We start from the raw sequence: 15,863 nt of genomic DNA on the forward strand, positions 1-15,863 counted from the left end.
GTGGTCCGATTACGAAATTTGCAATAACAAAGCCGTGAGATTGAAAAAACGGTATAAAACGCCAATTTTTTTAAGTTGCTGTAAAAATGTCAATTATAAACAAAAAGTGATAAAACTTTCGAAAACTATAGTTCAATATATATACAATAATGACGCTAAAGCCGAAAATCAGGAGAGCAAAACTTTTTGTTCTATAAGGTGTTATACATTCATCGGCATCTGAAACTCGAAACTTTGCCAAATTTGTTCGAAGCTTTGCTGACACTTGAAATTTGGTACACACATAGTGTAAATATGCAGAAACCAAAAGCAATTTGCAAAATTCAAGTATCTTCATTTTTGCAGTTTTGGTAAGGTTTTATACGTCACCCTAGTTTTATACGTCACCGTTTTTTTAATTTTTGGACGTATATTTATGTATATTTATAAAATATTCCATTACGGTAGATTAGCCAGCATAATTACCTACAATTTAAAAAAATATATATTTTCATCGTTTAGATCCTAAGCTACTTAACATTTTGCGCCTGTTAGCCATACTCGTACATTATTCAACATATCAACATAAAACAAAAACGTACGTGTGGGGTAAACCTTTAACTTTAAGTAAACAATTGTTTAAATTTACTGTTGCATATTTCTAATAGTATACAAGCGCCGAAGAGCGGAGCTCGCGCTCGAAAATGAAAAGTTAAAGGTTTACCCCACACGTACGATTTTGTTTTATGTTAATATGTTGAATAATGTACGACTACGGCTAACAGGCGCAAAATGTTAAGTAGCTTAGGATCTAAACGATGAAAATATATATTTTTTTAAATTGTAGGTAATTATGCTGGCTAATCTACCGTAATGGAATATTTTATAAATATACATAAATATACGTCCAAAAATTAAAAAAACGGTGACGTATAAAACTAGGGTGACGTATAAAACCTTACCAAAACTGCAAAAATGAAGATACTTGAATTTTGCAAATTGCTTTTGGTTTCTGCATATTTACACTATGTGTGTACCAAATTTCAAGTGTCAGCAAAGCTTCGAACAAATTTGGCAAAGTTTCGAGTTTCAGATGCCGATGAATGTATAACACCTTATAGAACAAAAAGTTTTGCTCTCCTGATTTTCGGCTTTAGCGTCATTATTGTATATATATTGAACTATAGTTTTCGAAAGTTTTATCACTTTTTGTTTATAATTGACATTTTTACAGCAACTTAAAAAAATTGGCGTTTTATACCGTTTTTTCAATCTCACGGCTTTGTTATTGCAAATTTCGTAATCGGACCACCGCCATTTTGTAGCTATTTTTATTACGAACAAAATCATGTCCTAAGCATTTTTTCGTACAAAGTCATCCCGCTGAGTTATTTAAAGAAAACTACTAAAAAAATTTTTTTTCACGATTAAATTGTTAATAACTTTTTTTCCTGATAAAATACTTTGTCAGCAAATTAGCCTGTTATTATACTCATCATTTAAAGTAGACCTGTGCAGTTATTTCCGAGTTATCAAGAAAATGTCACCAACAGTAACTTTTCGGCCTCTGCCGACTGGAGTATAAAAACCATTATGATTATTATCATCATTATTATTATTATCTGCATTCCTGAATGATCTTACGTTTCTTTTTGATTTTGATATCATGTAAAGTTATAACCAAAATTTTTCCCGTGTTTTCTATAGGTCTGTTTCTGCAGCAGTTAAAGACTGATTTGAAACTATCAGAGATATTTAACCAACTGATTCGTAACTTTATACTCGCTGAATGTACGGGACAACTTAATTGGTCGAGTATATCTGATAGTTTGAATACAGTTTGAGACCGCTGCAGAAACAAACCTAATATATCTAACAGTTAAACTGCACAATTCTGCATGCCGACATACCCCATTTAAATCAAATATTAGTACCACTTTAATTAATAAGAACTGATCGTCTGAAGCCTCTTTAAAAACATAGTAACATTTTCCATAGTCAAAACTTGCACCTAAGGAATACAACAATTTGCCGGCCGAGTTTAATAATTTTTCATTAATTAACTTTAAAATGAAATCAAAGAAATTATTGCTTGATGAACGTTAATCTTGATGATATTTGGCTCATTTCTCAAATATCATTTTTGTAATTATCGTCCACTGTTTCGACATAGTTGATATACTTAGTTTTAGTTTGGTTTTGCGTAAAAATGTTCAGTCATTAAATTCAGAATGTATTATGCACGCTCTTCTACTCACATTTCATTGTATTTAAATTTACTTTCTTTTTTATTAGGGTTAAGTTGAAAAGCAGTTAAACTGACACTTCGCCCTATTTATTGACACTATGTATTAAATTTGTCTTGTTTGGAAATAAAGACAATTTATTATTATTATTTCTGAAAGATCCTAGTTAATGTAATTTTACATTCACATTACATACATATACATGATTATGTAAAAGTAGTTCCCATTGCATCGAAACTTTTGCAGTGGGTGTGCACTTCAATGTGTGTTTAATGTAATTTCTCTGTAATTTTACACTGATGGCTACTGTGATTTTACTATTCGCTATTGTCTCCATTTATTAAGTAATGGAATTGCAAGAGGTTACCTTTGTATTGTCTAAAAAATTGTTATATATGTATAATTTAAAATTTGACGTTTAAGTCAACACAGTTATTTATTTATTTATCTTAAATTATCATCAATTGGTTTATTCCACTGTTAGACATCATTTTCGTAGTAATTATACATTCAATTATGCGCATGGTTGTAATTTTACAGTAAAATTACATTTTTTGAGTAATTGCTACATTTGGCTTTCCATGTAATTTTACAATGTGTTACATGAGGTTATCTTTACAATGTATAAATTTAATTTGTTATTGGTATGAAATTTTGATTGTATTCTAATAAACGGTTAGGCAGGACACCTGCCAAAAAATAAAATTCACATTACATTTAAAATTGACATCGATGAAAACTGAAAATTGAGAGTTTCATAAATATAATTTTCCAAAAAAATTCTAGTTAATGTAATTTTACATTCACATTACATACATAAACATGATTATGTAAAAAGAAATCCCATTGCATCGAAACTTTTGCAGTGGGTGTGCACTTCAATGTGTGTTTAATGTAATTTCCCTGTAATTTTACACCGATGACTACTGTGATTTTACTATTCACTATTGTCTCCATTTATTAAGTAATGGAATTGCAAGAGGTTACCTTTGTATTGTCTAAAAAGGTTATATATGTATAATTTAAAAATTTGATGTTTAGGTCAACACTGTCATTTATTTATTTATCTTAAATTATCATCAGTTGGTTTATTCCACTGTTAGACATCATTTTCATAGTAATTATACATTCAATTATACGCATGATTGCAATTTTGCAGTAAAATTACATTTTTTGAGTAATTGCTAAATTTGGCTTTCCATGTAATTTTACAATGTGTTACATGAGGTTATCTTTACAATGTATAAATTTAATTTGTTATTGCTATGAAATTTTGAATGTATTCTAATAAACGGTTAGGCAGGACACCTGCCAGAAAATAAAATTCACATTACATTTAAAATTGACATCGATGAAAACTGAAAATTGAGATGAGTTTCATACATATATTTTTCCAAAAAAGTTCTAGTTAATGTAATTTTACATTCACATTACATACATAAACATGATTATGTAAAAAGAATTCCCATTGCATCGAAACTTTTACAGTCTATTTGTTTAATGTAATTTCTCTGTAATTTTACACCGATGACTACTATGCGCTGTTGTCTGTAACTTTATAACATTATTATTGTACGTTTTATTGGATAATTACCTAATTTGCCGGTTATGATTACTCTATATGTATTTTTCTCTAAATTTAGTATAATTTAATTGTAATTTTACACCGCCAACTACTGTGATTCTCCGATTTGTGCATTCACAGGTAAAAGTCTTGTGTAGAATCTCAGTCAATGTACTACCCCAGTTGAAGTTTCGAACATGCAATTGTGCAATTGTGCAAAGTGCAATTGTAATTTTACAGTAAAGTTACATATTTTTTTGTATGTGCCAGATGAAGCAAAGTTGATGATTACTTAATATACATTTTTCTCTAAGTTTAAAGAAATTCTTTGTAATTTCACGCTGGTCACTACTGCGACTTTTTGATTTGCTGCAAAGATTTTGATCATTTGCTTACCTGTAAATTCAAAGTGTAATTTGGAATCTATACATTTAAGTAAAAACAGCTATTTACCGACCTACTTACATTAAAAAAAACTTTATTCAGCGAAATTTGATGATTATGATAATTCATTTATGAATCTTTCTCTGAGTTTAATGTAATATTCTTGTAATTTTATACTCACTGTTGCAGTGAAGCTAGCAATCATCTAAGCACATGTACAAATGCTATTTCACAGTAAAAATACACATTTTTGGCTAATTGTCTATTTTAATAAAATAACGATAAATTAGAAATATCCTGTATAATATAATATCTCATTACCTTTTACCTAAATATTATTCTAAATGCATAATTTAAAAATGTTGTGACATAACGACGTATAATGTGTTTTAAATGGAACCCTAGCCCTAATACACTTGCCATAGTATATCTGTGATAATAATAAAATCATTTCCGTTTTTTTCACATCTCCCCAGTGGATGGTAATAATACCCGAAGAAGAATTAACCATGATTAAATTATTACCATACTGACTGGGTAAACACACAGAGAGGTTATTTTCAGTAATTAAAGAGAGCGCTGGCGCATTTCATAATTAAAATCATGGAAAAAATCCATTCAGAAATTACAGTACATCTTGATGGCAATCTGCAGATTACCCAGAGTCATTATGATTAACCCAATTTGAGCTTCATCAAATTAAGGACTGAATTTTCCTCTTCTTTTACGCGCTCTGTCCCAGTGGTGTGCCTTTAACCCGTTCACTCTTTGTCGAAGTACGCTTTGAGTACGAGGGGAATGAAATATGAACGAAACGAAACAGATATTTTTTTGTCTAGAGAAATTACAATAGATACAGTTCTAAATTTCAAAATACAATTTTGTGGTAAAATATGTTTCAGTACATATTTTCACAATATACAGTGTGTTAAGGGTAAATTTCTCACAGTTGTGGAATCATACTAGAAAAAAATATAATTTGTGATATTACTTTATCTTGTTAAAAACTTTCATACACGATAGGTGTAATCCTCTGCAACCTTAGAATGGAGTGAAAATTTCAACACTTAATGATTTTTCAGTTTTTCCTTAATGTATGGTTGGTAATTGGTGGAGACTTTCTGATTAGCCTGTTTTTTTCTTCTGGGTAGGTTCACTGGAGACATTTATCGTAGATTTCTTAATAAATTTCCTTCTACATATTACGAAAGCGAAAGCGCTCGTCATCAGCGACGGCGGCGATTTAAAAGTACAGCGGAGAGCAAATCTGTTTTGATGTATCTATCACCACGATTTTAGCAAATACACACTTCTCATTCTGTGTGGTTGTCACATCTATTTATAAAAATTTGGTTATTTTTAATATACGCAATGAACATTACAAAAGTGTCATAAATTTCTTACCCGAAGATACCTCATTTAATTTATACATTGCGTTCATGATGAAAGGAACAAATTCGTTTAAAATTCAGTTAATTAATTTGTGGAAAAACGCTCGGACACGTCGATTAGTGTTTTTAGTTGCCATATTATGCCATTTTTAAATTGTACGGTAAATTCTGAACACTTTTTGTATAACATACCATATCTCTAAAATCAGCGGTTCGCGTAATAATGACGTTTAAAATGTGATAAATGGAAAAAAATAACGTTTAATCATTAAACATTATTAAATAACAATTGCTTTGTAATAAATGTTAATTTTTTTTTATTAATGATTTTTTGCATAAAATTTTCAATTTACATTTTTTAAATTAAAAATTGGCTAAGTTTGAGCGGCCATATATCAGTTAATTTTCATCCAAAAATACTTTACAACCCCTTGTTTTGAAGGAAATTTTATTTACTTTTTTCATCTATGAAGCAATGCCTATAGGTACCTATCTTTATTAAAAAAAAGTAGAGGCAAAAAAGTAAAAAAAAATCAGAAAATCGAACTTTTGTTTTTTTTTCAAATGGTTTATTAACGATTTTTTTGCATAAGATTTTCCTTTGAAATTTTTTAAATAAGCTATTTCCAAGGGAAATTCAATTATCTAAATAATGTTTGTTGACCAGAGACAACCCATCTGTTGCTAACTAACTACACTATACTATACTATACCATAACTAACTATAGCGAAATTTTGCTTCGTTTTCGAGCTACAATTAAAAAACTGAAAGGGGTGAATTTTCACCCCTATCTCAAATTTCCACCCTCAAATTTAATAGCACTCCGCGGTTTTTCAAAAAAAAAGCCCCCTTGAAACAATCAAGCAAAAAAAATGCCTGAAACCCAAAATTCCCGGTTAAACCCGGTTTTTTTTGGATATAATCAAAAGCCTATATGTCATTATGAGAAATACCTGGATCTTGTGGACTAGGAAATACAACAGCTAAAGCGGGGATGAGTTCAAACTGAAGAAAGTCTAAATAGCGTTCTCCATTTAAATTTTTTTCAAAAAAATTAGGTCCAAGAATTCGGTTTTAGACAATACCCGTCCAAGCATTTATTTTTTGACGATGCAGTGTATGACCGACTTGTGTCTAACGAAGATTTTCAGTTGCCCAGTACCTGCAGTTTTGTCTGTTTACTTATCCATTTAAAACAAAAGTAATCTCGTCAGAAAAAACAATCTTTGGGGTGAAATTTAAGTTTTGGTTGTTCATCTCAATTCTCAATTGACACTGACAAACTAAACGCCGGTGATAGTTTGGTTTTTATTGTCACATCAAAATGGTCTAGGGGTCAAGGAATGAAAAACGATAAATACGAAGAAAATTGTTTTGTTTGAGATGAAATTTGGCATACCAGGTTCACTTTGTTGACTTTTAAAAAAATGTTCAAGGTTGTTCAATTAAAGCATTTTATTTAATTACTTGTGTGTGTGTTTCAAAATATTAATTTTCAAACGTCATTATTACGAAAACCGCTGTTTTTAGAGATATGGTATGTTATACAAAAAGTGTATACAATTCAAAAATGGCATAATATATAGGATGTTCCATTAAAAAAATCAGTGATGATTGCGTATGTTCTTGAGACACCTATATACAATTTTCTTGTGTCAAAAAATCCGCAACTAAAAATACTAATCGGCGTTTTTCCACAAAATAATTACCTGAATTTTAAACGAATTTCTCCCTTCTATTATGAACGCACTGTACATATTTTTAACATTATTGTGTAAAGAATTACAATCCTAGGAATGGTACAAGAAACATCCTTGTCACAGTTTATTTATATCGACAATTACGCTTACTACTTTGCCGACCAGAGAAAAATTACGGTTCATCAGAAGGTCCGCTCCTCTCCTGAAACCGGCTCGGACACTTCATCCCACAGGAATTAATCGCGGACAGTCAAGAGTGCGCTGCGTTCTAACAGGTTAATGTCGCGTGAAGCACACTCACTTGTTTCATTTATCCCTACGCTATCCGCCTCTTCTATTATGTGTTTTTGTTCGCGTCCTCGCTCGCATACCCGTGACCCTGCCGTATGGTCTTTGTTCGACCGGATCGACGGGAATGGCCTGTTAAGGGCCTCATGATACGCTTTGAAGTTAGAGATCAATCCAGAGGCGCTGTCAGATACGTGGTATTTACTCAAGGCACCGTTTTAAATGATTTGCTAGCTCTTTCTGCTTTTGAAGTATTCAGAAAAATGGATTTCTGCCATTGATGATATTGCATGAAACAACTACTTTACGGACTAGAGCCCCGTACAGCATCGAATTAATATTATATTTAGACTTAATTAGCTTTACTTTCTAAAGTAAAGTAAAAGTACGAAAGGTTATATAAAAAATTTGTAAATTGCAAAGAAATTGTAAATTTGTAAAAATATATAATAATTTAGAATTGAATAGACAAAAATAAAAGTAACAATTCATAAGAAAACAATTTTTTAGATATTGCGGGTGTAATTCCAGGCTGAACGGGGCTTTAGTCCGCAGAGTAGCTCTTCCGTATAGCATTAATTATTAATTTGTTATAAATTAGTTTAATACCTTTTAAATTAAAATAAGATTTCTTATACCACCAACGCCAAAAATGTGTCATTTTTTGAATACTTTTAAGTGTCAAATGTATACATTATTTTTGAAAGCTGTGAATTTTTTTTTTAAATCATAAGTGACATTTTTTTCTCTCTGAGGCTCACTACACTATTATTTATTTATTTATTTATTTATTTAGTTTACACGATCCAACAGTACTGAAACCATTTATAGGATGGGAAAAAACAAACATAATTACATGAACAACAGATATACCAAGAAACAAGATACAAAATAAGAGAAAACATATACATATATACATAAAAGAAAAAAACTAGTCAAAATGAATACAATATATAAATTCATAATTCCTGAACACAAAACTACAAATTATCGATCAAAGGGGATACTTTCGTCTTTTAAGACGAAAATTATGTTATAAAATCTATGATATTCTCAACTAAACCAAAGTACGTTTTTTTGCAGCTGTACACAATAAAATTAAAACATAATTTTATCGTTTCGTTCTTTAAACCCCCTTTAAATGTTTTAAGTTGGAAATCTTTTTTGTCCATAGCTGTACATTGCTAAACATATTTAAAAGACTAAAATAAAGCGATAGATAACATCTTAGTCCAATTAAATGGGCCTTTATCGCAATTTGGTCAACTTGCCTGAATTTTTGATATATAATAACAATAAAATCACAGTAATTATTTTTTCAACCCCTGATCAGGGGTGAAAAAAGATAAAGGCTTTTTCAAGATAACTCAAAAGGGGTAAAAGCTAGAAAAAAATTTCTTCTAAAAGTTGTAGAGCATTCTACATAAAAACGTTCCATTGACTTTTCCTTGTTCTATTAAAATTAACAGAGTTAGGGTGGCTAGAAGTTAAGGGATGATTTCAGAAATTTAAAAAATCATAACAAGCAGGAAAATGAATGAATTTGAGGGTTGTTTTGCTGGACAGCAAAAATAAAACGCTCTCTCAACGGTACAAATAAACTATTTTTATTGAAAAACTAAGCTTGTGAAAAAGACGTGTTGACAGGGCGAATATTCGCTGGAGAGTCCCTGTGTGTGGAGTCGGTCGTAGGTATATGAGTACGCATCTGGTCGTCGGCGCCAGTCCGCCGTAGACCCTTCCTGGAACGCTGATGTACCACTTTTCATGGAGCCACCCTGATATCTCGTTCATCTGTTATCCGAACTTTTTGAAACTTTTGTGGTGAATATATACCTATAAAATGAGTCTTTAGACCTAACCATATTTGATTGTAGTCAGAGGCGTCCGATTCTGAGATGGAAAAAAGGGTCTCGAGTCGAGAGAAAAGTTTTAGCAATTTTTTTAAGGTTTATCTGATTTGGAATTGACGAACAAATGTTCATAAAAAAATTAATATAAGCTTATTAATATGATGAAAATCCTCAAAAAAAAAATTATGACTAATTTGGATACCTAAGAGACGAGATATTAATAAAATAATTTTTCACGATTTAGTCAGAGTCTTATGAGAATGCAGATTTTTTTTGTCTTTCCACTTAGAATGCGCAGCAATTGACAAACATTTTTTACAGCAACTTGTATAAATAGGAAACCGATATCTAAGGAACCGTATGACAGCTCGTAGAAATCGATTAGGTACTTATAAGATACATAATTTATAATAATTCTCCTTCAAATGCGTGATAGCGGTAACGCCGCGGTTCTCGAAGTAGCGTATTATTTGAAATTCGCAGGTGTGACATATGGTGTATATTTCAAGCTTAGACATCTAAACAAAGCCAGCCAATTCTAAAGGATTACTACTTTAGTCACTAGCGAATGTACAGAAACTCTCGTTAGACTTTTAGACGTACATCCGTACCCGATAAACCTCATTAAGAAAAAACTAAAGATATTCTTAATCAGCACCTTTAGAAATCCCTTTGTACAAGATTACATCGATGTAGGTTCAGAGGTGTTTGAGATATGGGCCGTCGAAAAAACAGAAACAACAATTTTTCTCAACATAGGTACCTAATATAATTTGTACTTATCTGTAAAACGTGCTCTCAAATGAAAAAAAAAATCTTTATTTTTTGTTCAGAATGATGTGTTGTACTGGTATGAAATAATTCTACAACATAATAATTTTTTTATTAGGCAAAAAATTTCATTTTGCAACAACCAAAACTTTTGCCTTATTAAAAAAATATTATTTTGTTGTAGAATTGGTATTGGTGTGGGTTTCATACCAATACAATCCATATGGTATTTCATACCAGTACAATCCATTATTATGAACAAAAAATAAAGAATACACTTTTTTCATTTGAAGGCACGTTTTATAGACACAAATTATTTTGTTAAAAAAAATGTTTTTGGACCTTTAAATCTACAACGATGTAATCTGTCACAAAGGGGTTTCTAAAGGCGCTGATTAAGAATAATTTTATTAGATTTTTTCTAATAGAATCGCTAATATTTTTTTCTTGAAAAATCGACCCCTTTCTTCAATCTCAGAATCGGACACCTCTGACTACAATCAAATGTGGATATGTCTAAAGACTCACTTTATATACTTATAAAGTTTCAAAATATTCTGATATCAGGTGAGCGAGATATCAGGGTGGCTCCATGAAAAGTGAGACACATTGTATGTAGGTTTAAAAAGTATTATTTTCATCTGGAGCAAATATGGAATCTCTTTTAAGCATAGGTAGTTGAAAATGGAACCATCTACATTTCTGTTGGTATTGCACAGTGCTATAAATCCAGATGCACATTGACATGTAAAGTACTGTGATAATAGACTGTTGAAATCTATTTACCAATACGTCTAGCGATCACTCCAAAAATTAAATTTAAATAGTGTGCTATTTCTGTCCAAACAAGCTTAGGTGAATAGGATAAGGTAAGATAAAAGGATAATACATCAAATATAAGTAGTACTAAAATAATGAACTAGTTTGTTGTAATTTATCAGATATTTTAAGGATACGTGACATCCTTTTATCGTAAGTCAAATATTTTTCGTACAAAAATAAATTTTCCTTGCGTTAAAAAAATTGTATTCCTTCAATGATTTGTATTTATTTTGTTTACAAATGGATATCTTTCTTTTTTCAATTTAAATTCATATGATGTTGATATAAAACAAAATGAAATGTACGAAATTTCCTCTTCTGATGAGTTAGTGTTAGATAATTTGGGTGAAAATGATGACGAAGCCATTAGCATTCTTGTCTGTGAAGTTGAGTATCTTTTACATTTTTTGACTACATTTGATAAGATTTTATTTTTAATTTGTTTTAATAAGCTTAATACCTTCAAAAAAGAGTAAAAAAATGTTCACAACAAGAAATGGAAAACTTTTTATGTAAAAAATATCTTTTTCTCCAAATTAATTGTATTTTTACTTCAGACTATAATATAATTTAAATATTTTTTGAATATTACATTTCACATATTATGTATGCAGTATTTCCTACAAAAAAGATATAGCATTTACATTGAACTTAATTAAATCCCAAAATGAGAAAAAATTTAAATATGAAGAGGTAAAAAATTCAGGGACGTATTCTGTCATCTGTTTTATCGTACTTCCGTTGATACCTCTATTGTCCATTGCAATTTTATAGCGTCTGTTGTTGTCTGTTGTTTGAACACGTGTAAGTACTTAAATTGAATTGTACAATTGAAAAATATAAAAACCATCAGTGAATGTTTACATCGATATTGGAAAGGTGGATAATTTTATTGTTTGTACTAGTGTTATATATTACTGAAATCATCATTACTCAAACAACAGTCTTCAAATTAAACATGTGACAAATAGAAAGAACAACAAAAAATTAACAACCATTTAACATAAAATGAGAGTGCCAGGCTCACCTAGAGCTCCTGTGGGGAAAGAGCATGGCAGAGAAACCCACGATCGTTGCTCTTACCACCCAAATATAAATACAAAACAACCGCTAACCAAAGGCATACATTAAGAACCTTTGCTAATGATAATTAAAACTGGACTTATTTAATTTCTCACTAAATGTCATCTCACTCAAATTAGACATACACACTTCCAAGTAAAACTGAAGAGGTTTGGTGTTAGTTAGCCGGCAGGGCCGGAAGGTACTGGCGTCCCATACGGGAGGCAATCCAGCTATGAGTTGAGATTTCGGAATAACAACAACAATAATAACAATAATAATAGGTACAGTACTAGAGTCCCATACGGGAGGCAATCCAGAGCAATTCTTTTTTTGTTATTCAATTATTCTTTTTACAGATTCATTCCTCACGGGCGAAAATGTTAGTAAATTCAACAGGGCTCTTATATGCATATAACATAAAGTGAGAACAAGAAATCAAAGAACAACGTAATCATGATAAAACAAGTTAAATGTGAAACAAAGGAGTTGTTATTGCAATATCCGGGCAGTCACGACAATATATATACATATTTTAACATGTAATAAATAATGAGCAATCGTTAATAATAATTGTAATAATTTTACGTTAGAAAAATATACGCCCCTGAGCGTAAGACAATGAAGGCTAAACATACACAGAATTTTTATCATGAAACATATATAATCATCACAAGCATAAGATTACATAGAACAATTAACAACAAAGTACTTAAAGAATAATTACCTGCTAACTAGTACCGGTTAAACACTTTTAATTTTTCACTACTTCTATATTTTTCACCCTACACCGATCGTCTTACTTTTCACTCCGCGCTGTTCCCACTTCTACCATATAGGCTTCCTTTCAGAATTCCCCACCTAAGCGTTTTTTTATGTTTCCTTCTACCAACTGTCAATGTTACGTTTTCATTATTATACAACACCCATGTAACAGGTGACGTTGACGTTGATACGATAAGTATGGTTTTGCACAGTATAGTTTTGCACAAGTTCTAATGGAACCAAAAGACGCGCCTCTAAAAATTTTCCCGTTACTTTATCGCGACCCATTATAAAGCACCGTGCAGACTTTTTAATTTATGAGCTTCTAAATTTAAGCGAAACTGGAATTATTCATACGCGAAGCTTTCGTCACGAAAGAAAAAAAATAATCCATTTCACGTATAATGACAGCGCTGTTAATCTAAGTATCTCTTCCGAGGGGTGCATTTCAAAGCGTTGCCTCCAGAGCATTGCATGAAATACGACCCCCTCATAATTACACCTATACGATTTAATCTTTTCCAAATTAATTAGACGAATCTCATAATTGAGCTGTGTCCATTAATCTGGGATACAGTACTTTTACGGTTTTTATTATTAGTTCTGTGGAAGCGGGTAGTAAAAGGATTACGCGAGCAGTAATATTATAAAAAAATTATAGTAAACACGTTATCTGTGAAGCGGTCGCTCGAATTTAGATTTTATTGCAATTGTATTGTGCGCATCACGCTACCTGAGATATTCGATACCGAAATCAGGGTAAATAATTTTGAAAAACACTTGTCTTATTCACGATTAGATTTTTTGTGATTGTTTTTTATTGATTTATGAGCAGTGACATTAATTTTGAAGAATATCCTTCTAAAAACCGCATTCCGAATTTTATTACATGCTAAATTTAGGCAATGGATATTTATAAAAATCATACGACAAGTCACATGGCAGATATGTGAAATATTTATAATAAGACGATACGTCAATTCACACAACGAACGTAATAATTAACGAGTTCATTATTGCTTTATGCCGATAAAAAATTAACTGAATTAGTATCAATTAGATACTGTTTCGTTCTGTTGAGAAGATGAAACTTTAAAACTGTTTAATTTTTTTGGGAAAGTAGAATTATTAGAAGAATGAAGCATGACTGAAATTTTTGTATGTAATATACAGTAATAGGATGAGTTGGGGCAAAGATTTTAAAATATCAAAGAGAAAGGCAAATTTGGGAAAATAAAATTGGTAAAATTGATTTTAAAGAAATAGATTATAAATTGAATGTGTGACCAATAGGTGTACAGTAGATTGTTGAAATTTTCGTAAAAATGAAATTCATACAAAATTGGGGAGCTGACAGCTAAAATTTTGAAAATAAAATTTTTAATTGAAAAGGAAGATAATTTGATTGCCAGAAAGAAACAAATATATTCAATAAAAAAATCATTTATAAGAAGGAGTAGAAGAAAACAGTCGAAAGAACTAAATTAATTGAAGATTACGGACAATAGAAATTTAAGTAAGTCCAATAACAAAACAAAGTTAACTGTTATAGAGTATTACCCAGTTTCAAGTCAACACAGATCTAACCCAAGTCACCGACAGGGAATAGTGATATAGAAATATCAGCAAGGAGACAAACAACAAGGAGTTATACAGAGCGTCTACTTAAGTTGGAACCATATGGAAAACTTTTTTATTATTGGTTTTATGAAAAACAGTTATCTTCATAAAAACTTCTGGATGGTCTAAAATCTAAAATGCAACCTTCAGTTATCAAAATTTCCTAGTAGGTATATAAAAAATTATTAATTTTGCTCAAGAGTAAAGTACCTTCATTTTTGACAATACAAAAGAATGTTATAAAGAAAAGTTATTTTGAATTAAAAGTTATTTTCAAATATGCAATTACAGCCATTTAGAATGAAGTGNGGGTTGTTCCTTGGAAAAAGTATATTGCTTCAAATAGAGCCTATTTTCAAGGAGACAAAGCAAATTTTGATGATTAATTGATTATATTGTGTTCTATTGACAAATTCCGGATACTTTTTTGACAGAACGTATTTCTATAACAATGGTGACTTGAATTTTGGAATATCTTCGAGGACAAAAATATATCGAGCAAAAATTACATCCATCCTCGATACGAAACAACTGTTTATTAAAACAACTGCGGTATATTCATACATTTACAGACAATAAGAAACTAAGGCTGTACACCAAATTTGAATAAAATCGTTAAATCCAGTTTCCTGCAAATTAAAAAATCTTCCACAATACTCCTGGAATATGCATATGTATATAAACGTTTTCCGCTAATTTGGGACGTATTAATGTTTCGCTAAGTATTTTATACACACCCTGTATAATAAATCATTTAATTATTATAGCTCAGTCACGTCAAGGACTATGATGCTATTACTACGTATTTGTTTATCTTTATCATTACTCACTGTGACTGTCAGGACTGATGACTAAAAATTAAACACACACAGTTCAAAAAACAATTGATTACTTACTTATAACTTAATGCCACTGTTTATTTATATAATTTTTAAGATGCCGGTTATATTTAAATAATTAGATAACAATAAAATTACGAAAAGCTAAAGCATGTGGATACTTTATCTCAAAAACTTAAAGCAGACAAGAAAATAGGATCATGAGCTTTGATAAATTGGCATTCACAGTGTGGAAGTGAATTTCTTCTTAGGGTGCCAAAATAATAACAGACTGTGACAAAAATTTAAACCCAGCCAAAAAGAGAAACATAACTTCTAAAATATTTGATCAACAGTGCATGGTGTGAGACAAATAAAATTAAAGGTCTAGTCTAGTGGGAAAGACAGAACACCAAGACCAAAATCAATAAGATCTAGATATTTAGACAGCACTCTATTAACTTTTGATGTGATGTCAAATGCGAATTAAAATTTATTTGAAAAAACTGGTAGAAGACAGAAAATTGTGGATTTAACAAAAGTGGGTACTTCCTTCAAGAATTAGTTTTACGAATAAACTAAAGCAGCTACGGATTCAA

This window comes from Anoplophora glabripennis, unplaced genomic scaffold, assembly GCF_000390285.2.
Source record: "Anoplophora glabripennis isolate ALB-LARVAE unplaced genomic scaffold, Agla_2.0 scaffold468, whole genome shotgun sequence".
Lineage (NCBI taxonomy): Eukaryota > Metazoa > Arthropoda > Insecta > Coleoptera > Cerambycidae > Anoplophora > Anoplophora glabripennis.